This window comes from Sapajus apella, unplaced genomic scaffold, assembly GCF_009761245.1.
Source record: "Sapajus apella isolate SASKATOON/1434 unplaced genomic scaffold, GSC_monkey_1.0 scaffold88, whole genome shotgun sequence".
NCBI classification, from domain to species: domain Eukaryota; kingdom Metazoa; phylum Chordata; class Mammalia; order Primates; family Cebidae; genus Sapajus; species Sapajus apella.
Window position 1 is genome coordinate 3,955,424 of NW_022437028.1, and position 26,256 is coordinate 3,981,679.

A 26,256-nucleotide genomic window follows, 5' to 3' on the forward strand; every position below is an offset into this window, starting at 1 on the left:
AAAGAAAGAAAGAAAGAAAGAATAAAAGAAAAAGTGGCTCTCAGGACAGACGTGGCCCCCATGAGGGCTCATGGCTTTCCAGTTCCTGCATCCCCACCCTTGGCACAGCGCTTGCAGTAAGGAATGAGTGATTGGTCTCATGGGGCATTGTCAGGCCTCTCTCCACAGCCTTGACCTTCAGAGTTTCTGGGCAGAGACACCACACCACTGTCTCCAAGGAAAATTTTTTTAAAAAAACAAAAGAGGTAAGGTTTCAGAGCAGAGATTGATCAATCTTAAAACCCAGAAGCATCAGACAGTCAAGGCAACAAAACCAAAAAGAAAAAAAATGAATCTTTGGGCTAGAAGCCTGTTCCTCAGCACCAGAAAAAGAATTGCCTCTTCCAAGCCCCAGCTGACAAGGAAATGGAGTGAAAGAGCACCAGTCCACATCTGCCCTGAGCACCGCATAAATCCCCACGCAAGACTGTCGGGTATAAAGGTTAAGAATCATTTACTGCCGGAGAACAACAGCTCTCACACTTTGGGACATCAACTTCCCTCTGGAACAGCATGACGACAGGAATGTGGCCAGGTAGGTTTCCAACACGAGCACACCTCGAAGCTTTCCCATTAACCTCGGCAGGTCAAAGAACCATCCTCTGTCTCCCTGTCCCCCAGACCACACTTTGTGGTTATTAAAAAGAGCTGGGTCAGTGATATCCTCTGGGTATTTGTTTCTACCCAAAGCTCATGCTGAGTCGTAATCCTCAGTGCTGGAGGTGGGGCCTGGTGGGAGGTGATTGGATCATGGGGATGGATTTCTCATGAACGGTTTAGCGCCACCCCCTTGGTGCTGCCTTTGTGAAAATGAATGAGTTCTTGCAAGACCTGGTCATTTAAAAGTGTGTGGCACCTTGCCCCTCCTCTCTTGCTTTTGTTCCTACTAAGTGAGATGCCTGCTCCTCCTTCAGCTTCCACCGTGATTGGAAGCTTCCTGAGGCCTCCACAGAAGCTGATGTCAGAGCTAAGCTTCCTGTACAACCCGCAGAACCATGGGTCAATTAGACCTCTTTTCTTCACAAATTACTGAATCCTGAGTATTTCTTTAAAAACAATGCAAGAATAGTCTAACACAGTTAGCACTGTGTTGAAAGAGCTACCTGGCCACTTAAATGTCTCTTGCAGGAGCACAAGTCATTCCAAGGTTCTGGCACAGAGAGTGTATCAGTCAGTGTCAGGTAGGTTATGCTGCAGTAACAAACAACCCCCAAATCTCGGTGGCACAAAACAACAAAGACTTCTCTTTCTTGCTACACATTCAGCCAGGGTCAGCTGTGTCACACTCATTCCAGGGCCCAGACCGATACGGTGGCCAGCATTTCAAGCATTGCTGGGCACTGTGGCAGAGAAAAAGAAGCGAGCAACACAGACACTGACTCTTAAAGCATCTGCACCCAAAACATTCACTCCCACTCTACTGGCCAAACAAATCACATGGGCGAACCCCATTTCAAACTGAGTCGAAGTGCAGAGGAGACAGAGCCATTTATGAACAGCCCTGATGCCTGGGGGAGGGAAAATGATGAAAGAGGGAGAATACAGGGGAGGGAGCACAGAAAGAGAAGGAAGTGGGAGGGAGAGGAAGAGGGATGGATAAAGGGAGAGGGGGCGGGAGAGGAGCGAGAGGAGAGGAATGACCAGTTGCCTGAGGCCAGGGTGTCCTCTAGAAAGCCCCCAGATGCTTGAGAACATGCTTGGTTTCTTTGATTAGGAAAAGAGCTTCAGGAAGGTTCTGCTGTCTTCCCTCTTCCTGAGGAGGGAGGGTCCCCCACCACTGTCTGCCGCCCCATCATTCTGTCTGATTCACCTTGCCTGTCTCCTCTCTCACTCCCCAGAGGCCCCTTTAGCCCACTGAATGGCTTTCTGGGAAATCTCATTTCGCACCCTGGCAGCATACTCAATTCTTTCTGTCAGATCCTGGAGGCAGTCCTATAAATAAGGCCCGAATTCTTTATCGCTGGAGCCGGCAGAAGGCTTGCATACGGGATGTCCTCACTTACACGACAGTCATATTTTTACAAAACCTGTGCATAGGGCATTGTATGAAGAGGGACGGGTTGTGGGGAGTAAAAATGCAAGCCTGTCTTTGCAGCCAAGGCCCCTCTCCCTTTGGGAAAGTCTTGGGCTAGCACAGAAGACTGGCAATGAATAGAATTGTCAGTGACCTTGCCCACTTTCAGACTGATGGTAGGACAGTTGATGGTTTCCAGGGCCTTCTCTGACATGTCTGGCCTTGTCTCCTGGGGAGCCAGTCCTTAGAGAGGCATTCTTGCTTAAGCAGGACCACCTAGGGCTAAACTACTAATCCAGCCAAGCTTCGTCTCAGTCTCCCACTTTCTCTGGCCCAGGGCCACTTTCTCACTTACTTCCAAAGAGGCAGACAAAGTGCCATTGAATTCTGCATCTATTCAAAGCCAAGGCATGGGGGGAAACAAAAGTATATTTCCCCAGACTCAACTCTACCGCTGGAGCAAGAACTGGGCTCCACAGAACAGGAAGAAAAATGGGTTTGTACAGGTGGTAGCAGGTGGCAGGGGGCATAAGGGAGATCTGTAGAGCTGGAGGAAAGGCGTACTCCACGTTATAAGACTCTGAAGACATTGCTGTGAAGACACTGCACCAGTCTGTCCAGTTCTCTCCTCAAGGTGGATGGATGATTACGCTTCTCAGTTCCCTTGTAGTTAAGTAGGTCCATGTTCTAGGGACTGATTCTAGACAGTGAGCTTGAAAAGAAGTCGTATGTATTGCTTTCAGGCCAGAACATAACCCTCCAACTAGCTCTTGGCTCCCATTCCCATCACTGGATCCCAAAGGGGGCCTTATGTTGAGATGGAGCCACAAAAATCAAAGGAACCTGGATCCCTGAATCACCACATGGAGGAGAGTTGACCAGCAGAGTCTGCAAATTCTCAGTAGACTTAGAGTGAGCAAGAAATAAATCTCTGTGGGTTAAGCCACTGAGATGTTGGGGTTGTTACTAACTTAACCTGTGTCAATTAATATTGCCTTTCCATGTCTGCCCTAACCTCTTCTGTGAGATGGGCACCATCTTGACCAAGGGTCACATCATATCCCCTTTGGTAGAAAAGGGGTAACCCAGCTCTGAATCACATCTTTAGAATCAGAGACCAAGACTGAACATGAAGAAAAGTCTCAGACAAAAACTGTGCCAAACTATGCTTTCTTGAGAATCTGAGAGTGAGTCTTAATTGACATTCTGTGTGTTGGGTAGATCTACTGTGGTATCCAAAATTAGATTTTGTTTGTTCAGCAGGTGAATGCAGCAGGGACAAGCCAAAATTGTACAGTCTGGTTATCTTTTCTTCACTCTTTTTCCGCTGACTGGTACCTCTTTACCACTCCCACTCCAGAGAAGTTTTAAACTCCAGGCCATGACCACTTTGTGGATCAAAAAATCAATTTAGTGGTCTTATCCAGTATTGTGTGGAATTGAATTGAATAGATCAAATAGTCTTTCACATGCAGGAAAGCTACATATTTGTGGAATGTTTGTGTAGTTTAATATGTGTTTATATGTGTATGCGAGTATATAAATATAAAATGTATTTCTTGCACTTTGAGTCACGTTCAAAATGGCTCCAGGGAACAACTCACACATTCACTGACAGGTGAGTACATAATGAAATGTGGTACATCCAATCAATGGTTGCTATCCAGCAACAAAATGATTGACCTACTGATACAATTTACAGTATAAATGAATCTCAAGGCCAGGCATGCTGGCTCATGCCTGTAATCCCAGCACTTTGGGAGGCCAAAGCAGATGGATCACAAAGTCAGGAGTTCAAGACCAGTCTGGTCCAGCATAGTGAAACCCCATCTCTACTAAAAATACAAAGAAATTAGCCGGGCATGGTGGCACGTGCCTGCAGTCCCAGCTACTCAGGAGGCTGAGACAGGAGAATTGCTTGAACCCAGGAGGTGGAGGGTACAGTGGGCTGAGGTTAAAAAAGAATAAAACAAAAAACAGCATAAACTAAGCAAAAGAAACAGACATAAGAGAACATATACTGTATGATTCCATTTATATGAAACTCTAGCACTGGCAAACTAATTGGGGTTTGCCAAAGGCAAATCTGTGTGATTGCCTGGGGAGAGGGTGGGATGTTTGACTGTGTTATGAATTGAACTGTGTTCCCCACCTCCCAGATTTATATGTGGAAGTCCTAATGCCCAGTATCTCAGAACGTGACCTTATTTGGAGTAATCAAGTTAAAATGAGGTTATGATGGTGGATGCTAATCCAATATGACTGGTGTCCTTATAAAAGGGGGAAATTTGGACACAGAGACACAACTAGAAGGAAGATAATATAAAGAGACATAGATAGAAGACAGTCACCCACAAGCTAAGGAAGGAAGCCTGGAGTGGATCCCTGCCTCACAGCCTTCAGAAGCAACCAACCCTACCAACACCTTGATCTCAGACTTCTAGTTTCCAGACCTGTGAGACAACAAATTTCTACTGTTTAATCCACTCCATTTGTGGTACTTTTGCTACAGGAGCCCTGGAAAACTAAAATAGACTGTAAAGAGGCATGAAGGAACTTTCTGGGTGAAGAAATGTTCTACACCTTGATTGGGGTAGGAGTTTCATGGAAGTGCATGTTTGTCAAATCTCATCAAACTATACTTAGAATAAGTGCACTTTATTATATATGCATTATACCTCAATAAAGCTAATTGTAAAGAATTTTTAATAAACAACTCAAGGACCTCTAAATCAAGTCACATAGAGAAGCAGGAAGAACCCCCGCCATCATCACCCACCCACCAGCGCTGAGCTCTGCACCTCAAATACATCATCACTCTTAACCTTCACAGCAACCCTTTGATGGAGGTGTTATATTTCCCATTTTAGAGATAAAGAAACTGAGGCTCAGAACGGTGACTTGATGTAGATCACACAAGCATTTGAACCCAGTCTGTCTGCCTCTCTGCTGGCCTTGGAACAGCCTGCAAGACACAGATTTCTTGACACTCAAACAGTAGCAGGTTTGCTGCAATTTCATTCCTCACCCAATATCATGAACGTTCACAGGCTCCTATAAATAAAGATAGCTCCTAGGCTTTTAGCTCTACAGATAAACAGGCTTTTGATGGCCTCTTTCTCACCGTGGTAAAGAAGTTTATGGTGCTGAAAATAAAAGTCCTTGGAAGAAAGCCACCGCCAGCCTCCCAGCTGCAGTCGTGATTCAGAGAAAAATATCTCCATCTTCTAGTGAACTCCCTTTGTGTATCAGAATAAGATGCGGCCCAGCAGGAAAATAAACTAGAGACACTATGTGTGGACCATGGAGAAATAAACCAAAAGAAGATGAATGAAAAATAGGAAGGAAATGAAAGATATTGCAAGAAAAGATCCGTAGTAAATTGGTCATTCTGTCAGCTTCTTAAGTAAGGATTTTTTCTTTGGTTTGAGCGTTTGCCCCTCCAAAACTCATGTTGAAATTTAGTTGCCACTGTAACAGCATCAAGAGGTGGACCTCGGCTAGGTGCAGCGACTCATACCTGTAATCCCAGCACTTTGGGAGGGCAAGGTGGGTGGATCATCTGACGTCAGGTGTTCAAGACCAGCCTGACCAACATGGTGAAACTCTGTCTTTACTAAAAATACAAAAATTAGCCAAGCATGGTGGTGGACACCTGTAATCCCAGCTAATCAGGAGGCTGAGGAAAGAGAATCACTTGAACCTGGGATGCAGAGGTTGCAGTGAGCTGAGATTGTGCCACTGCACTCCAGCCTAGATGACAGAGTGAGACTCCGTTTCCAAAAAAAAAAAAAACAGGTGCAACCTTCAAGAGGTGTTTAGATCATGAGGGCTCCACACTAATGGGTGGACTATTGCTGGGATCATGTGACTGGGTTCTCTATTGTGGGAGTGGGTTCACCCCCTCTTGTTCATTTTCTCTCTCTTTGCTCTTCTGCCATGTGATGACACAGCAAGAAGGCCCTCACCAGATACAGCACCTTGATCTTGGACTTCTCAGCCTCCAGAACCATGAGCCAATAAATTTCTGTTCATTATAAATTACCCAGTCTGTGCTATCCTGTGATAGCACCATAAAATGGACTAAGACAATTGCTAGATGGTGTTCATTTCAATTCAGGGATTTACCAAAAGCACGTGTTGCCATGAGATTGACAATTTCCCAATATTGTCTCGGAAGTTTCAGCCCTGTCTTATATGAGAAAACATTTTCGTATGCCAGGAAGATCTGGATGCCAGATTATTGGGTAGAGTCAAGAACATCTAGACAGAGTCCCTGGCACTGGCTGTCGAGAGCTGGTGGGACGGCTGACTCAAGTACACACAGAGGGAGAAGACTGCAGAGCCCTAACCCAACTGCAAAGGGTGCTTGACTTGGGTGCTCAGAATTGGAAGGAAGCCATAAGCCATAGTTGTTTGGAAAACTGGGTTGAGCATCGGGTTTCAAAGTGAACCACCGTAGCAGTGAACATGATGTAAGTCACAGCTGGGAGGATCAGAGAGAGGTTGAGACTCAGGTCAGGCAGGAAATAGACCTGCAAAGGATGCAATCGTGTTGGAAAGTGTCTTTGTGGGGTGCTGGCTATGTGCTGTTGAGGTACCACCATCTGTCTGACTCCTTGGCTTCCAAGACCGGAAGTGGTGGGCCCCAGGTCGCGTCATCCCCCTGCAGACTTATCAAGCAGTGATGCAATAGGTCATTTTTACTAATGGTACCAATGGAATGGGAGGGGTCCACAGGCCCCAGTATTAGCATTAAGGTGACCTGGGCTCAGATTTCCTCTTTTCTGTTTACCTGCTGCAAGAAGTGAGGTGGGTTCCTTCACGCATCTTAGCCTCTGTCTCCTGATGTGTATGCTGGGAGAGAAAACCAACCTGCAATACTGCAATAATCATAGAAACACACTTGGCATCACAAAACATCAATCCCACTTCACATACCATTTGTAGGAGTCAAAATGGTTCAACCACTTTGCAAAAGCAGTTGGACAATATCTCCTACAGCAAAAAATACTCCTGCCCTTGGGCCCAGCAATTCCACTCCTAGGTACGGTCCCAACAGAAATGATTGCATGTTTCCATACAAAATAAAAGTAAAAAGTACTGGCCGGGCGCGGTGGCTCATGCCTGTAATCCCAACACTTTGGGATGCTGACGGGGGCAGATCACCTAAGGTCAGGAGTTTGAGACCAGCCTGGCCAACATGGTGAAACCCCGTCTCTACTAAAAATACAAAAATTAGCCATGCATGGTGGCACACACCTGCAATCCCAGCTACTCGGTAGACTGAGAGGCTGAGGCATGAAAATTGCCTGAACCCAGGAGGTGGAGGTTGCAGTGAGCCGAGATCACGCCACGGCACTCCAGCCTGGGTGACAGAGCGAGACTCCATCTCAAAAAAAAAAAAAAAAGTGCTTACCAACTTTACTCACCACAATCAAAAATGGGAAACGTCCAACTTCCATCAACAGGAGCATGGATACATAAAGTGTGGTGCATTCACACAACAGAATACTATGGAGCACGTGGATGATACCCGCATGCAGCCACATGAATAAGCACACAGAACAGTGCATTGTGTGAACGCCGAGATCTCTCAAGAGGGTGAAACTTTCATTGTGATATTTATATATACAACGGAATACTACACAGCCATAAAAAGGGATGAACTAACGGCATTCACAGCACCCTGGATGAGATTGGAGACTATTATTCTAAGTGAAGCAATTCAGGAAAGGAAAACCAAATGTCGTATGTTCTCACTCATAAGTGGGAGCTAAGCTACGAGGATGCGAAGGCATAAGAATGGCACAGTGGATCTTGGGGACTCAGAGGGAAAGGGTGGAAGGGGTGAGGGATGAAAGACTACAAACTGGGTGCAGTGTATACTGCTCGGGAGATGGGTGCTCCAAAATCTCACGAATCACCGCTAACAGCTTACTCACGTAACCAAACACCAACCGCACTCCAATAACCTATGAAAATAATAAAATAAAATAAAAAAAGGAGACTGAAGTTTTCTAAGTCCAAGGACTAGGCCTTATTCATCCCAGTATCTCAGCACCCCATACAAAACATGTGCCCAGGGCAGGCCTCATGGTGCAGCGGTAGTGCCTCTGACTCCAGATCAGAAGGTTGTGTGTTCAAATCACGTCGGGATCAAGTCAGAGATTGTTTGCCCTAATCAAAATAGGTGCCCAGTAAATGTTTATCTGAAACAATAAATGTGTGTGTGTGCGCATGTGTGTGTAGGGAAGTTCTGGAGGTGGGGGCTGCCTACATTCAAAGCCCGATCATCCAACCAGATGACTGCCAGCTGCCACATGGGCGGGTTCTGATCGAGGGCTGCAAGCTGGGTGTGTAGCCAGTAAGCCAACAGGAGGAATTTTCCCAGTTCACCCCATCCCAGCCCCAGGCCGCCGGCAAACCCTTATAACCTGGCATACCCGTGGAGGCTGAAGGCCCCCGTGGAAGAAGTCCTCTCACTCCCTTACTCCCCCATCAGCTCCATGGCTCTCCAAGCACTAATTCACCCGACAATTGCTAGAGGTTGAACCTGCTTGTAACAGATTTGTTACATCTGGAAGCTGACCCCAGCCCAGCGTGCACGGCTGCAGGTCTCTGCGCTCGGCCTGAATTAGGGCAGATGGATTAGCAGCAAGAGAGTGCCGTTGGCAGCACCGCATGGAGCCGGCTCACCCCAAGACCCTCACAGCATTGCGTTTGGACTTCTCTTAAGGCCTTTTTCATGCTGTGCCCCCAGTGACAATGTGACAGAAGCAAGATTTATTAACAGGAAAGATTTCTTCTGCCTCCCTCATCTCACTGCCTCTCCCTCATTCTGCTCTAAAAAATAAATCTCAGGCTGGGCGCAGTGGCTCAGCCCTGTAATCCCAGAAATTCGGGAGGCTGAGGCAGGAGGATTACTTGAGCCCAGGAGTTCAAGACCAGCCTGGGCAACATAGGGAGGCCCTGTCTCTACTAAAAATAAAAAAATTAGCTCAGCATGGTGAGACATGCTTCTAGTTCCTGTTTCTTGGGAGCTGGAGGCTGGAGGCCAAGACGGGCCAACCATGAGGTCAGGAGATCGAGACCATCTGGCTAACATGGTGAAACCCTCTCTCTACTAAAAATACAAAAATTAGCCGGGCATGGTGGCACACGCCTGTAACCCAGCTACTCGGGAGGGTGAGGCAGGAGAATCGCTTGAACCCAGGAGCAGAGTTTGCAGTGAACCGAGATCGCACCACTGTACTCCAGCCTGGGCAACAGAGTGAGACTCCGTCTAAAAAAAATTTTTTTTTAATCAGCCAAGAGTGGTGGTGCACACCTGTAATCCCAGCTACTCAGGAGGGTGAGGAAGGAGGATCACTTGAGGCCAGAAGTTGGAGGCTGCAGTGAGCTGTGATGATGCCAATGCACTCTAGCCTGGGCAACAGAGCAAGACCCTATCTCAAAAAGAAAAATTTTTTAAGAAATTCTTTCCCATCTGTTTTAAAGAAAGGACATAAAGAAAGTAAATAATTTCGCTAACCCATTAATAACTTCATGTCTTCCAAAAAAAAAAGTTTCTTATAGAATTTTGCTTTTCTCTCCTGGCTTTTCAAGACTGGGCTGAAATTAGCCTACTATGAAATGCTGCAGCCTGTCATTGCCCCTGAAAGAAAAGATGTCACCGGGCGCCTGTCCCCCTTCTCGCTGGAAGGCGGATCAATGTCACCGCCAAAGTTTACATGTCATCGCGTTGGCAGTTACCACTGAGCTCACGGCAGAGAGGCGGCCATCCCACTGACAGCATCAGCTGCTGTTTCCCATGTTCCCAGTCGGGATGTCACGTACGACAGAAGGAGGCGGCAGGGAAGAGCTTCAGACAAGCAAGAAGTGTCACGCGGAGAGTTAACTCAGGCCCATCCCTCTGCTTCTCACCTCCTGTTGACAGCAGAGCCGCCCAGGCCCCCTTCGCCGGCTCCTACAGCACACACAAACGGGAATGTAACTCCGCCTTTGAGCCACCTCGTTTACCATTCATTCACTACTCACGGAGTTCTGTTGTGATGATAGGCTGATTGAGTCCCTGCAAAATCTATGTGCCAAAACCCTAACCCCCAGGACCTCCGAACGGGATGGTCTTTGGAGACGAGGTCTTTTAAGAGATGGTTAGAGGTCAGGCATGGTTGCGGGTAACAGAAAACTCAGCTAATGTTCCTTTAAGCAAAAGGACACATCGCCGCCTATGTAGCAAGAAGTCTGGACTTTTAACCAGGCACGGTGGCTCACGCCTGTAATCCCAGCACTTTGGGAAGCTGAGGCAGACAGATCATGAGGTCAGGAAACCTTTTTTCTTTATTAATTACCCAGTCTAGCCAAGCGCTGTGGCTCACGCCTGTAATCCCAGGACTTTGGGAGGGCGAGGCAGGTGGATCACTTGAGATCAGGAGTTGAAGACCAGCATGGACAATATGGCAAAACCCCATCTCTACTAAAAATACAAAAATTAGCCATGGTGACAGGCGCCTATAATCCCAGCTACTTGTGAGGCTCAGGTAGGAGAATTGCTTGAACCCAGGAGGCGGAGGTTGCAGTGAGCCGAGATCGCTCCATCGCACTCCAGCCTGGGCAACAAGAGCGAAACTCTGTCTCAAAAATAATAGTAATAAATAATAAAATAAAAATTTTAAAATTACCTAGTCTCAGGGAAGTTCTTTACAGCAGTGTGAGAATAGGCTAATACACTGCCCAGAGCTCCCCATCTACGTGACAGAGAAGCACGGATGTCAAGGTAGACACGGAAGGTGTCCTGGCACCCAGGGAGCAGCTGATGTTCTCCATCTCTCACAAACACACTCTTTCTCCCTCCTTTTGAAAAGGTCAGGAAATGGCCAGGTTTAGTGGCTCACGCCTGTAATCCCAACACTTTGGGAGGCAAACGCAGGTGGATCACTTGAGGTCAGGAGTTTGAGACCAGGCTGGCCAACATGGTAAAACCCCATCTCTACTAAAAAAAAAAAAATACAAAAATTAGCCAGGCATGCACCTGTAGTCCCAGCTACACAGGAGGGTAAAGCACAAGAATCGCTTGAATCCAGGAAGCGGAGGTTGCAGTGAGCCGAGATCAGGCCACTGTGTTCCAGCCTGGGCAACAGAGCCAGACTCTGTCTGAAAAAACTAATAAATAAACAATAAAAGCAAAAGCCAGAAAGCCTCTTCTCGTGAAGACATGTTCCGCCACGGTCTAGAGTAGCAGTTCTCAGAGTGTGGCACCCAGACCCCAGCGTTTGCACACCTGGGGCAGTTCTGGAGCCCCAGTCCCCAGCCCTGATCAGAATCTCCAGCGATCCGCACTTGAGCAAGCCCTCCAGGTGATGCGGATGCATGGTTTCATCTCACAGGGTAACTGTTTGAAAAAACACCCATCAGAACTTTGTGGCCCTGCAGGTGAGGAGGACGGAAGCCCGTGGGCACAGGAAGACAGAGGTGAGGAAGCCACGGAGAGCAGGTGGATGCGGGAACGGGGCTGTGTATGTGCTGAGACCACACCCTGGAGTCAGAGAGAGAAATAGATCCGGAAGTGTAGGAGCGGCTCTGTCTCCAGGGTCCTGGACTCCAGGCTGAATTTCACAATTCTCAAAGGGGCTGGGTGGGGAGGGAGCAAATGGTATGATTTGTGTTCTAGAATGCCGGCTCTCAGGAGCCTAAGCGGGCTGACAAAGGCAGGAGGAAAAGGGCCCAGAGGAAAACATCAAACATGTGGAGATGTGGAAGCCAATTAGCCAGTCCCACGGGCACAGTTTCCATGCTCAGAGATTGCCGCTTGGCCAATGGCATCCATGCCCATGGCTGGCTCAGGGACTCTGGCATCCTTTAAACATACTAGACTCCCGGAAATCCCTCCAAGGGCTGAGTTGGCCCCAAGCCAGACGGGGTGGTTGCAGAATCCACCTGCCACATGAACAGGATAATTCGGAAGGCTTCCACGTGGGTCTGGTCATTGGAAGCCCTAGAAGCCAGCAGCCCCCTCTCGCCACAGCAGTCCCAAGCCAAGGCCTGGTGTCACTTACCCCTGATGCCACTAGCACTAGAGCTGGAGGAGAAAAGGGAGAAGGTGGCGTCGGCAGAGTCAGAAGCTGTGCTTTGGGAAGGGGAGGGGGAGTCCTTGGCTTGCCAGATTACCATGAGGGGACCGTCAGGTCTGTGCTGGGGTCATGGAAAGAAAGGGACAGCCAGCAGGGACCAGGGACAGAAAGGAAATGAGGAGGCGGGGCACAGTGACTCACACCTGTAATCCCAGCACTTTGGGAGGCGGAGGCAGGCGGATCAAGAGTTCAGGAGTTCGAGACCAACCTGGTCAATAAAGCAAAGCCCTGTCTCTACTAAAAATACAAAAATCAGCTTGGTGTCATGCACCTGTAGTCCCAGCTACTCAAGAGGCTGAGGCAGAAGAATCACTTGAACCAGGGAGGCAGAGGTTGCAGTAAGCCGAGATCGCGCCACTGCACTCCAGCCTGGGTAACAGAGCAGGACTCTATCAAAAAAAAAAAGGAAAAGAAAGAAAGAAAAATCAGCAATAAATACTTCTAGGTTCACCACATTTTCACCTTTTAAATCAGGAATGGTTCAACAGGAGTGAGATAAAACTTTAATATTTTTTGAATGAAGAAAAAGGCCAGGTGTGGTGGCTCACGCCTGTAATCCCAGCACTCTGAGGGGCCGAGGCGGGCGGGTCACGAGATCAAAAATTGAGACCATCCTGGCCAACATGGTAAAACCCCGTCTCTACTAAAAATCCAAAAGTAGCCAGGCGTGGTGGCAGGTGCCTGTTTTCCCGGCTATTCGGGGCAACAGGCTGAGGCAGGAGAATCACTTGAACCCAAAAGGGAGTGATTGCAGTGAGCCAAGATCGCACCACTGCACTCCAGCCTGGCAACAGCGAGACTCCATCTCAAAAAAAAAAAAAAAAAGAAAGAAAGAAAGAAAGAAAGGAAATGAGGGGAAGGGCAGAGGGTAATGGACAGTGGAGAAGCTCCAACAGACAGGGTGCTCCCAGCATAAAGACAGAGGTCACTGAGGACCACAGTGGCATCACAGAGGGAACATGACCACTTCTACAGATGCTTCCAGAAGCAGTCAGAGAAGAACAGAGCTCCTCCCTTGCAATCCCGCATTCTGATTTCCTGCTATGCCTCCTCTGGGCAGAAACATCAGGAAGCCAGAGGCTGGGAAATGAGGTGTGTAGATGCCCACCCCAGCCTGAGAGAGCAGGACACAGAAGGGCAGAGTGGGGCATCTAGAAGGTGGGGCTGATAGCAGCCCCTCAGCAGGCTCAGCCCATTCCATGCAGAGCCAGCCACAGTGTAAAGAGAGCTGCAAGGAAGCCTGGGCTCTTGCCCCAGTGCCCACTTGTCCTACCCCAGCACCGGGATGCCAGGCACCAGGCTGTGTCAGCTACAGCTCATGCATGCACAGCATTGAGCCACGAGGGACCCTGTGGGCCATCAGGTCTAACACACTCCTGATACAGACTGACAACAGAGGGCTGGGCGTGGTGGCTCACACCTGTAATCCCAGCACTTTGAGAGGCTGAGGCAAGCAGATCACTTGAGGTCAGGAGTTCGAGACCAGCCTAGCCAAGATGGTGAAACCCCGTCTTTATTTAAAAAATACAAAAATTAACCAGGCATGGTGGTAGGTGCCTGTAATCCCAGCTACTCAGGAGGCTGAGGCAGGAAAATTGCTTGAACCTGGGAGGCAGAGGTTTCGGTGAGCTGAGATCACGCCACTGCACCCCAGCTTGGGGAACAGAAGGAGACTCATCTCAAAAAATAAATGCAACAACTGAGGTCCAGAGAGGAGAATTGACCTGCCCAGTGTACACAGCTGGGTAGGGGACCATCGTAGCCTCCGGTGAGGATGAGCCTCGGACCTCTCTTTGTCCAGATCAGAGTATTCAATTGATGCCTGCTCTGCAAAATTCCACCTGTCTGTGCAGCGAGACCTCGCAAAGCCATGATCTTGGAAGTCAGCCAATATGATGTGCACAGGGCACGGGGCACGGACCAGGAGGAGACAGCCGTCGGTAAGGGTGTCTGCCCTTACACTGCCTGGGGCCATTCATGGCCTCTAATAGGGGCAGACCAGCGTGTGCTCAGGGCAGAGCATCTGACAGCTGCCTGTCTACAAGGGTGGCAGGATAGCACTGAGCACACGCCCAGGAAAGGGGCCGGACAGAGGGCACATCCCACACGGTCACATGGCATCTTGGCAATTACAGAGTCGTTTAAAGGCGCTTTGTCAGCAATCTGCCCTTAATAAGAAGAGAGGCTCCCAGCTCTTCCCAACCTATTATTATTTGGGGAAGGAAAAGAGAAGTGACCAGGCAAGTGTTCATGGCAATTTCTGCTTTGCGCACAGTTCTGCCCTCAGGGAGCTTGTACGGATAGGACTCTCTGCAAAAGGGCCTGGGTGCAGTGGCACGCACCTGTAATCCCAGCACTTGGGGAGGCCGAGGCGGGAGGATCGCTTGAGGCCAGGAGTTCGAGACCAGCCTGGTCAACATGACGAAACCCCATCTTTACTAAAAACACAAAAATTTGCCAGGTGTGGTGGTGCATGCCTGTAACCCCAGCTACTCAGGAGGCTGAGGTAGGAAAATCGCTTGAACCCGGGAGGCAGAGGTTGCAGAGAGCTGAGATCACACCACTGCACTTCGGCTCTGGGTGACAGAAAAAAAAAAAAAAAAAAAAAGGAAGAACGAAAAAGAAAGATAACTGTGGGATTAAGGGGCTCTTGTTTGCCTGGGGGTTGCCAGAGAAGGATTAGATTTCTGCTGCTAGAGCCCTGGTCATGAGGCTGACCCCAATCCACACTTCCCATTCAATATCCAGCCTCTCCTTTTCCGTCTCTCTCCTCTACCGCGTCCTTCCTCTGTCTCCCTCTCCTCTCTGTCCTACTGCCTTTTATTTCATCTTTTGCCACCTCCTTTTATTTATTGTTGTTGTTGTTGTTGTTTTTTGAGACAGGGTCTTGCTGTGTCACCCAGGCTGGAGTGCAGTGATGTGATCATAGCTCACTGCAGCCTCCAACTCCTGGATTCAAGTGATCCTCCTGCCTCAGCCTCCTAAGTAGCTGAGACTACAGGTGCACACCACCATGTCCGGCTAATTTTTTATTATTTGTAGAAACAGGTTCTTGTCGTGTTGTCCAGGCTGGTCTTGAACTCCTGGGCTCAAGCAGTCCTCCCATCTCAGCCTCCCAAGTAGCTGGAACCACAGGTGCACACCACCATGCCCAGCTAATTTTTTATTATTTATAGAGGCAGAGTCTTGCTATGCTGCCCTGGCTGGTCTTGGACTCCTGGGGTAAAGCAATCCTCCCATCTCAGCCTCCCAAGTAGCTGAAACTACAGACATGTACCACCACATCCAGCTGATTTTTAAATTTTTGTAGAGATGGGATCTCACTATGTTGCCCAGGCTGGTCTCAAACTCCTGCATCGAGCAATCCTCCCACCTGAGCCTCCCAAAGCACTGAGATTACAGACGTGAGCCGCCACACCTGGCCTCACCTCCTTTTTCTTTTTCCGTGAGTGAATTCTAGCTCTGGCGCTTTCTCTGGGACCGAGGGCCCCAGCTATTTAATCTCTCCACTCCCTCATCCATAAATGAGGTACTGTTCCCCAGACACTGCCGCCTATTCACTTACTGTTCCTCAAGTAGACCAAGCACGTTCCCACCCCAGGGCCTTTGCACCTGCTCCTCTCTCATTTCCTGCTGCGAGCACCCTGTCTATTTCAGCTCCTCAGCTGGCCATCACTCTCTGCCCCTCCCCTTGTTTCCCTTCTGTCCCGAGTACTAACCCCTGCCAGAGGGTATATTTCCTATTTATTGTTCAACCTTCTGTTGCCTGTCTCCCAACTAGAAGGTAGATTCCCAATGGCAGGGACTTTGCTGTGTCCGTTGCTGTATCATTAACACTTCACACAGTCCCAGACGCATAGTATGCACTCAACACATGTTGGCCAAGTGGGATGGCTCACACTTGTAATCCCAGCACTTTGGGAGGCTGAGGCAGCCGGATCACTTGAGGTCAGGAGTTTGAGACCAGCCTGGCCAATATGGTGAAACCCTGTCTCTACCAAAAATATAAAAATTAGCCAGGTGTGGTGGCAGGTGCCTGTAGTCCCAGCTACTCGGGAGGCTGAGGCAGGAGAATTGCTTGAACCCAGGAGATGAAGGTTGCAGTGAGCCGAGATCTCGCCACCGCACTCCAGCCTGGGTGACAGAGCAAGACTCCATCTTAAAAAATATATATATCCACGGAATACCTAAATTGTGTCTGTACACTGACTAGCACGGTGCTGGGAACAGAGTGTTTAATAAAGTTAGAGGCAGTGATGAGGATGATGGTCCACATTCAACAAAACTAGGCCAAGCACGGCGGCTTATGCCTGTAATTCCAGTTCTGTGGGAGGGGCTGAGGCAGGCGGACAGCTTGAGGCCAGGAATTCAAGGCCAGCCTGGGAAACACAATGAGACTTCAACTCTATTAAAAACTTTAAAAAATTAGCCGGGCATGGTAGTGCATGACTGTAGTCCCAGCTACTCAGGAAGCTGAGGTGAGAGCATCCTTTGAGCTTAAGAGTTCACAGCCGTCGTGAGCTGTGATCACACCACTGTACTCCTGCCTCGGCAACAGAATGAGACCTTGTCTTTTAAAACAAAAATTAGGCCGGGCATGTGGCTCACGCCTGTAATCCCAGCAGTTTGGGAGGCTGAGGCAGGCAGGCCGAGGTCAGGAGTCCAAGACCAGCCTTGCCAACCCCAACTCTACTAAAAATACAAAAAAATAGCTGGGCATGGAGGCAGGCGCCTGTAATCCCAGCTACTTGGGAGGTTGAGGCAGGAGAATCGTTTGAACCCTGGAGGTGGAGGTTGCGGTGAGCCAAGACCGCACCACTGCACTCCAGCCTGGACGACAGAGCGAGACCTCAGCAAAAATAAATAAATAAATAATAGCTAATAGCACTCCCTGAGTCTTTTACTAGGGGGAGACCCTGAACTGAGCCCATCTCATGCAGTAACTCATTATCATCCGAAGACGCATAACTGAAACAATTTTATAGATCAAGAAACTGTAGCATCACAAGGCGATGGCGTTTAGGTAACATACATGACAGGCCCTGGCTTCCTTCCAGACAGGAAACTCCAAGTAGGGCCCCCAGCACCAAGCTGAACTCCAGTCCCCACCCTCCAGAAACACGAAACTGTAAACAGCGGTTCTTGAGCCTCAGTCTCTCTCCTCCACCGTTGATTGAGCTAACTTCGAAGAAACTGTTTCCCCCATTTTCAGAGCAGGTAGCTGGGAGGAAAAGTAGTAACTAATGAAAGTTTGCAGTAGCACCTGTCACATTAGCCATAGATGGAAGTACATTTGTGAGATTCAGAGGCTGCAAAATAAATCACCACGAGTGAGAATATTAACATTTACTATCACAAGCATATGGCAAATCAGGTCTGCAGAAAACTGATTTAGCTGTGTCCTGCTTTCCATGCAGTCATGTTTGCGTTAACCCAGCGGCACACGACAGCCCTGCCTCTAGCAAGCAAGGCTCTCCTGTCTTGAAATGACTCTAGCTGCCTCCAGGAGTCCTTGTCACAGTAACCTTTGCGTTTCTAGCCCCCTACCTTCCATGTGCCATGCCAGCAAGGGCCTCAAAGGTGACAGAGTGGCCACTAGAAAGGGGCAGGAACTACTGGGCCAACACCCAGGACTTCTGCACTTCCTAACTCACAATGCCAGGAACATGATAATCGCGTCTCACTCGACCCAGACACACAAATGCTCCTAAGCCCCTAAGAAAATGCAAAGTGCCTTTTAATGTCTGATTTCAAGAGCCAAGCTCCAATTCTTGGACAGAAAAAATGGAAGGTGGCCTCCCATCCAAATCGAAGCCACCTAGGGACTGGATGCAAGGAACAGAATCTGCCTGAGACAGTCCAGAATCTGCCCAGATGGAGTCTGCAGGTGCCCTGGGGTCCACGCTCTCCCGGGTGGTGCAGCCCACCTCCATCTCCAATCATATGTGCACACACGTACACATATATGCACAGCATACACACGCACATACCACATGTGCGTAAGTTAAAACGTACATTGTGCACACATGCATGCACACACATGCACACACCATGCACCATATGTACTTATGCACACATGCACCTGCACACACTATGGACCACGTATACAGATGTACAAAAATAAACCATGCAACATGTGTGCATGCACATGCACACACCATGCACCACATGTACATGTGTACAAACACACATGCATATGTGAGTACACACATGCACACACCATGCACATGTATATGGGTACAAACATACACCATGCATGCATGTGTGCATGCACACACCATGTACTACATGTACACATGCACACAATGCACACACAGTATGCACATGTACATGTGCACATACATATATCATGCACACACAGCATGCACCATACATACACATGTACACATGCATACACATACATCTGCAGAGACCACGTATCACATGTAAACATGCACACATGTACATCATGCACACATGCATGCATGCGCCATGTGCACATATCCACATATATGTACACATACACACACACACATAAACACATGCAATCCACACACTTTCCCCTTTGACGCTCTCCAAGGAGCAGAACCATCTATCCACAAAGGCTCTGGAAAGTACAAATTACTAACTGGCCTGCCCACATTCACAGTGAAGAGGTCAGGATGTATGGACATCAGGCTGAGCCCTGGAAGGCATGTAAGGAAGATGCACACAGGCCATGTCTACACAGTATCAGAAACCAGCCTCTCTAGTACATGCACTTTTTTAGCCAGAAATAAACAAAAGCAAAAGAGCTCCAGATACACTCAAATCCCTCCTAGCTGGTGTGCAGACGCGAGCGGCACCCAGACCTGCAGAAAAGTGGGGTTCCTTTGCCCCAAGTGTGGACTGTGACACTGAATTAGAGGGGTGGAGACAGGGAGTCAGACCTGGGAGAATTTTCAGCTGTTTTTAAGACCAACTGGCTCTTTTCACAGATGAGGAAACTGAGTCTTAGAGACCCATTGTCCACTGTCTACCAGTTTGGCAGGCTTCTGTCTCCCTGCACCGAGGATCCCCACACTTCTGGGGTCTTCCAGAAGCTTCTTTCAGTCAGAGAGACCCTAGGTTCCCTCTTCACGGTTCTCCTTCTTCTCCGCATAGTCAAGCCACAGAGCTGACAGCCCCGTAGGCGCAAAGAAGAAACATCCTCTCCAAGACCGAAGAGCCCTGGGCTGGGCACTGTACTTCCATCTCTGGGCCTCAGTTTTCATCTGTGAAATGGGACGATGGGACTCAGCTCCCTTCTAGCTCCGTTACTGCACGACCCTGTGTTACCGCGAATCCAGCAACACCGTCATGCACAGGAAGTTGACCCTCTAGTCCTTCGTGCCCCTGAACTTTTCAGAACTTGCTTCCCCTTCCTGCCCTGGCCCCAGGAGAAAAGCCTGATGCTCTCATATGAGCCCAGTTTCTCAGGACAGGGAGAAAAGATCATTAGGAAAAATAATTCACAATGAAGTATTTTCACCAGAAATAGATCAGAAATAATGCTCTTGCAAGAAAGTTCCAGATACACTCAAATCCCTTTCGGCTGGTGTGCAGATGTAAACAGCAGCCAGATGTACTGTGGGAAGCAGAAAATTTCCTTTTTAAAGTTTCCTTTCTTGTTAACTTTGTTAAGCCCTATCCTATGTAGCAGTGAGACATGCCATGCTAACAGGCACGTAGTACATTCTACGTCCTTGTACTTTAGCCAAGCTATCTGTGCTGGACGTGCTCACAGGCATGCCCCAGCCCTCCACTGCTTTTACCTGTTCAGAAAAATTTAAAGTTGTTAGCCAATCAGGTTTTAGTTTAGACTGTGAGGTCTGGCTCCAGGCAACAGAGATCAGACACAGCAGTAAGGAGGACCCCAAATGTGTAAGGGATAAATTTGTGTGTTTCCCTTTGTTCACTGTACTCCCCTAGCAAGATGGCTAGTGAGGGTACCCTTCCTGCAGCCCAGGAAGTAAAAATTGCATTGCTGGAAGATCCTTTGTCTCAGTGCTGATTTTTCTTTGCAGCACTGAGCAGCTATTTCCAACACCTACAAAAACGTGGGGTTCCTGAAGAGGACAACATTAAACCTCACAGCGACAGGAACAGGCTGAGCTCAACCCTGAAACTGGTCATCTGACACCCAGGGCACCTCCTTGACTCTAGATGTGCCAGAGAGACCTTTACCTTGCAAAGGTGATCACGTTCCCAGCTGAGGCCGGGACGCGCCTCTCCAGGCCTCGGCAGCTTTGAGGTCCCGGGAGGGTCCCTGTTCTACCCACGACTCCATGAATTAATCCTCCCTCAAATCCTGGCAGTGGGAACCAACGCAGAGGGAACGGGGCCAGCTGCCGAAGCTGAAACATGGACAGGCTGGAGTGAGAGAGACGGATGTTACCCCCCTGCTGGGATCTCCGGGTGGAGCCACCCCAGGCGGGCGTGTGGCGGCTCCCAGCTGGACCACGTGCTGGGTCGCCCAGGCCTTTAGCCCCCTGGGGACTGCCAAGGTGCGGGCCGGGGAGACCCAGCAAGGGAGGCCTGCACGTGTCTTCCATGAACCAAGAGCGACCCCTGGTGGCTGCCAGGAGTACTCCTACCATTGCTCCAGCTGCAGAATCCCAAGCCCGCCCGTGCCACCGCAGCCCGCCCGTGGCCACCGCAGCCCGCCCGTGGCCACCGCAGCCCTCCCGTGGCCACCGCAGCCCGGCCGTGGCCACCGCAGCCCGCCCGTGGCCACCGCAGCCCTGCCGTGGCCACCGCAGCCCACCCGTGGCCACCGCAGCCCTCCCGTGGCCACCGCAGCCCTCCCGTGGCCACCGCAGCCCGCCCGTGGCCACCGCAGCCCGCCCGTGGCCACCGCAGCCCGTCCGTGGCCACCACAGCCCGCCCGTGGCCACCGCAGCCCACCCGTGGCCACTGCAGCCCGCCCGTGGCCACTGCAGCCCACCTGCTACTGTACGCCCAGCCTCACGCCTGACGGGGCTCCCTTCTCCTCCCTGAGACAGCTGTCTTCAAAAAGGAGCGACTGTTCAAGAGTCCTGCAGGCTAGGATCTCAACCCTGGAACCCGCCCTGTGTGCCGCCCTAGCGACCTCAGGCTGAAAGGTAGCCCCGCACCAGTAAGGACTCGGGGGCACCCCAGACACCCTGCCTTGGTCCCAGAAGGCCCTCCAAGCCCTCTGCCCAGGCCCCCACTGCCTCGGGTTTAACCTACAACTCAAGGACCACCTCCCTGGAACGCTTCCCCAGAACCGTTCCCTAGAAACATGTTTCTCTTGGGATCACGCCGTCCCAAATAGTGGGATCCAACGTCTGACAAGCTACATGGGGGTTTGTTTTGTTCTGTGTTGTTTTGTTTTTTGAGACAGAGTCCCGCCCTGTCGCCCAGGCTGGAGTGCAGTGGTACTATCTCAGCTCACTGCAGCCTCCACCACCTGGCTTCAAGTGACTCTCCTGCCTCAGCCTCCCCAGTAGCTGGGATCACAGGCATGCACCACCACACCCTACTAATTTTTGTATTTTCAGTAGAGATGGGGTTTCACTATGTTGGCCAGGCTGGTCTCAAACTCCTGACCTCAGGTGATCCACCTGCCTCGGCCTCCCAAAGCCCTGAGATTACATGTTTGTGCCTTTTTTTTTTTTTTTTTTTTTTTTTTTTTTTTTTTTTTTTTTGACACAGGGTCTTTCTCTGTTGCCCAAGCCAGACAGAGTGCAGTGGCACCATTAGAGCTCACTGCAGCCTCCAATTATTGGGTTCAAGCAATCCTCTCACCTCAGCCTCCTGAGCTGGAACTGCAGGTGCATACCACCACGCCCAACTAATTTTTTTTTTTTTTTTTACTTTTTGTAGAGACAAGAGTCTCACAGTACTGCTCAGGCTGGTCTTGAACTCCTGGCCTCAATTGCTCCTCACAAGTTGGCCCTCTCAAAGAGCTGGGATTATAGGCCTGAACATCTATGCCTTGTCACATACTTGGTTATTTGTCGTGTGTTTGTTTGTTGTTTTTTGTTTTTGAGACCGAGCCTCATTCTGTCACCCAGGCTGGAGTGCAGTGGTGTGATCTCGGCTCACTGCAACCTCTGCCTCCCCGGTTCAAGTGATTCTCCTGCCTCAGCCTCCCAAGTAGCTGGGATTACAGGCATGTGCCACCACATTTGGCTAATTTCTGCATTTTTAGTAGAGACAGGGTTTCATCATGTTGGCCAGGCTGGTCTTGAACTCCCTACCTCAGATGATCTGCCCGCCTCAGCCTCTCAAAGTGCTGGAATTACAGGTATGAGCCACCGCACCCAGACATACTTGGTTCTTAATCTTTGACTGGACTGGAACTTTTTTTTTTTTTTTTTTTTTTTTGATTGAGTCTCGCTCTGTCATCCAGGCTGGAGTACAGTGGTGCAATCTTGGCTCACTACAACCTCCACCTCCCAGGTTCAAGCAATTCTCTGCCTCAGCCTCCTGAGTAGCTGGGATGACAGGCACCTGCCACTATGCTGGGCTAATTTTTGTATTTTTAGCAGAAACAGGGTTTCAGCGTCTTGGCCAGCTGGTCTTGAACTCCTGACTTCATGATCCGCCCACCTCTGCCTCACAAAGTGCTGTGATTACAGGCGTGAGCCACTGCGCCCAACCTGGAATCAAACATCTTTAACTTCTCCCAGCATTGTCTGAAACTGAATTAAATTTTTTTTTCAGTGAATGAAGGTTTTTAATGCATTCATGTGAATGGTGGGTTCTTAGAGGCGTATTTTTAGATGCAAGAAATTCTTTCTTCTACTGTGGCTGAATATATATATAGCATAAAATTTCTCATTTTCACCATTTCTAAGAACAGAGTTTAGTGGTATTAAATACAGTCCCATTGTCATGCAACCTTCACCACCATCCATTTCCAGAACTTTCTCATCTTCCCAAACCAAAGCTCTGTCTCCGTGAGACGCTTACTCACCATTTCTCCCTCCCGCTAGCCCTGGCCACCATCCTTCTCTCTGTCTCTGTGAATTTGACTATTACAACAGTGAATTAGTGATCTTAACACCATCCAAATCTTGGCTCACTGCATCCTCCACCTCCCAGGTTCAAGCAATTCTCCTGTCTCAGCCTCCCAAGTAGCTGGGAACTACAGGCACATACCACCACACCTGGCTAATTTTTTGTATTTTTAGTAGAGACGGGGTTTCACTATGTTGGCCAGGCTGATCTCAAACTCATGACCTTGTGATCTGCCCGCCTCAGCCTCCCAAAGTGCTGGGATTACAGGCATGAGCCACCACTCCTGGCTAACACCATCTAAATCTTCCTCTGTCTGTGTTCATCCCCTCCTCCCCTATGTGTGGGAATGGGAATGTGGTTAAGTCTTCATAGGTCCCTCATAAGACACACACCCAGGACACAGCTACGCCTGGCCCATGATGAGAGTCAACTCAATTAGAAGCTCATTCATACATGCATGTTATAAACTTTCCCATTTTACAAACTTTCATGCATTTTATTAACATTCCACATGCTCATTGTCCGCACATTCCTTGAGCCTCTGTGGGATCCAGGCTCACGTTCTGTGCCTGAAACACACCTGTGAAGAAGACAGCCATGTCCTCTTTAGAACTGGTATTGGGGCTGGCATGGTTGCTCACGCCTGTCATCCCAGCACTTTGGGAGGCTAAGGAGGGAAGATCACTTGAGGCCAGGAGTTCAAGACCAGCCTGAGTAACACAGCAAAACCCTGTCTCAACAAAAAATATACAACTTAGCCAGGTGTGGTGGTGTCCACCCCTGGTGTGTATGGTTTTCTTGGGGTGGTGTAAAACTTTGCAGTTGACTCCTCCATCCTTGGGGGCCCCCTGTGACAGGGGCAGCCATCAAGCTATGTTAATCCTTTCCTGACCAATAAATGCTGCGGCCATTCCACTCACCTGGCCAACCTCGGGGTAAGTCCTGGTTTATCCTGTTTCTCCTCGCCCTTCAATGCTCCTCCCCACATAGAGAAACTCTGAAGTCTCCTCCTGGGACTGCAGGGAACTGGACAAGACTAGAGAGCCACAGGAGTGGAGGGGAGAGGGTGTCCCCAGCCAGACTCTCACCCGCAGAGCTTTCCAGACCTCAAACAGACCACAGTGACGTCAAACCCTCTCAACAAGCCCATTGGCTGGGTGTGGTGGCTCACACCTGAATCTCAGCACTTTGGGAGGCCAGAGAATGAGGATCACCTGAGGCTAGGAATTCAAGGGCAGTCTGGGCAGCAGACCTCATCTCTAAAAAAAAAAAAAAGTTTAAACTTAGCTAGGTGTGGTGGCGCACTCCTGCAGTCCCAGCTCCTTGGGCGGCTAAAGCAGGAGGATTGCTTGAGTGAAGGAGGTCAAGGTTGCATGAGCTATGATTGCACTACTGCACTCCAGCCTGGGTGACAGAGCAAGACCTTATCTCTTTAAAAAAAAATTAAAGAGCCAGAGGTTATGTGCTGACTGAATAAAAATAGCATACACAAAGGCAGGGATTGAATCCCCCAGCCCCGCCCCAGCCAGAAGAACCCCCAGGTACCCTCCAGTGACTCTTCCCGGCTCTGTCACTTGCTATGGGGACAGAGAAAGGAAGTAGCAAGGAGGGGGAGTCTGGGAGAAGCTGTTCACCTTGCAATCACTACACCCCCTTCATCACCGGATGCTGTGGGCCTGGGTGCCATTTAGCTCCATGTGGGGAGATGGGAGGGACCAGAATTGCCAGCTTGCTGTGCAGTGTAAGCAACCTAATAGCTTTTGTTTTTGTTTTTTTTTTTGTTTGTTTGTTTTTGAGACAGAGCCTTGCTCTGTTGCTCACCCAGGCTGGAATGCAATGGTGAGATCTCAGCTCACTGCAACCTATGCTTCCCAGGCTCAAGAGATTCTCCTGCCTCAGCCTCCCGAGCAGCTGGGATCACAGGTGTGTACCACCACACCCAGCAAATTTCTGTATTTTTAGCAGAGACAGGGTTTCACCACGTTGGCCAGGTTGGTCTTGAACACTCCTGACCTCAAGTGATCCACCCACCTCGGCCTCCCAGAGTGCTGTGATTACAGGTGTGAGCCATTGAGCCCGGCCTGCAACCTAATAGATTTTCCCCCCAGCCAAAGCCAGGAAGAATCCCCCTCGCTCCTGCCTGTAAGACCTCATCAGAATGAAAACGTTCTGGAATTAGATAGCGGTGACAAATGGACGCGGTGGCTCACGCCTGTAATCCCAGCACTTTGGGAGGCTGAGGCAGGCGGATCACCTGAGGTCAGGAGTTTGAGACCAGCCTAGCCAACTTGGCGAAACCCAATATCGACCAAAAATGCAAAAATTAGCCAGGCATGGTGGCACACGCCTGTAGTCCCAGATACTCAGGAGGCTGAGACAGGAGAATCCCTTGAGCCCAGGAGGCAGAGATTGCAGTGAGCCGAGGTCACTGCCACCACACTCCAGCCTGGTTGACAGAGTGGGACTCCATCTCGAAAAATAAAAATTAGGGGTGATGGCTGCACAGTCTTGTGAATATTCTACAAATCACACGTTTAAAGGGTGAATTTTGTACTATGTGACTTCTGCTTCATTTTTTTAAGTAAGGGGAAACGATCTTATCAGAAGGAAGGATTCCAAAGCTAAAAAGAGCGTAAATATGCTGAGCTGGCTGATGCCAAGGCCTCTCTGCACCTGGACAGGTGGCCTCTGGAGGTGCGGGACTGCTCCGGGTTATTAATAGTGAACCAGTGCCACCTAGTGGTCAAAGTGTGAACAGCAAGACCCTAAGGAGGTCAGGGAGAAGAAGGCACCCGCCCATCTCCCTGAATCACAGGCCAGCAGGGTGCAGTTGCTCAAACACAGCCAATGCCCCATTTCTTGTCAAGTGTCAGTAAAACATGGTAAGATGTGAACCTAACCGCTTGTAATTGCTCTGACAAAATGAGGGCAAGTCTGGCCTCCGAGGGTGACCGCAGCGCACTCCTGGCCCTTTCTGAGTCTTCTTGATCATTGCCTCGATTAAAACACGAAGGAAGGCCAGGCGCGGTGGCTCGTGGCTGTAATCCCAACATTTCGGGAGGCTGAGACGGGAAGATGGCTTGA

At 49.5% G+C, this 26,256-nt stretch overlaps 1 long non-coding RNA gene across 1 annotated transcript in view; it reads right to left on the reverse strand.

Moving 5' to 3' along the window:
- LOC116534513 overlaps nucleotides 1-19,952 on the reverse strand; it is a 23,531-nt gene extending 3,579 nt beyond the window's left edge. The window contains exons 1-2 of the long non-coding RNA XR_004261763.1: nucleotides 19,886-19,952; nucleotides 15,233-15,237 (exon numbers count right to left, since the gene is read on the reverse strand). This is a non-coding gene — a long non-coding RNA (uncharacterized LOC116534513). The remainder of the gene's footprint in view (nucleotides 1-15,232; nucleotides 15,238-19,885) is intronic.
- Nucleotides 19,953-26,256: the final 6,304 nt, after the last annotated feature.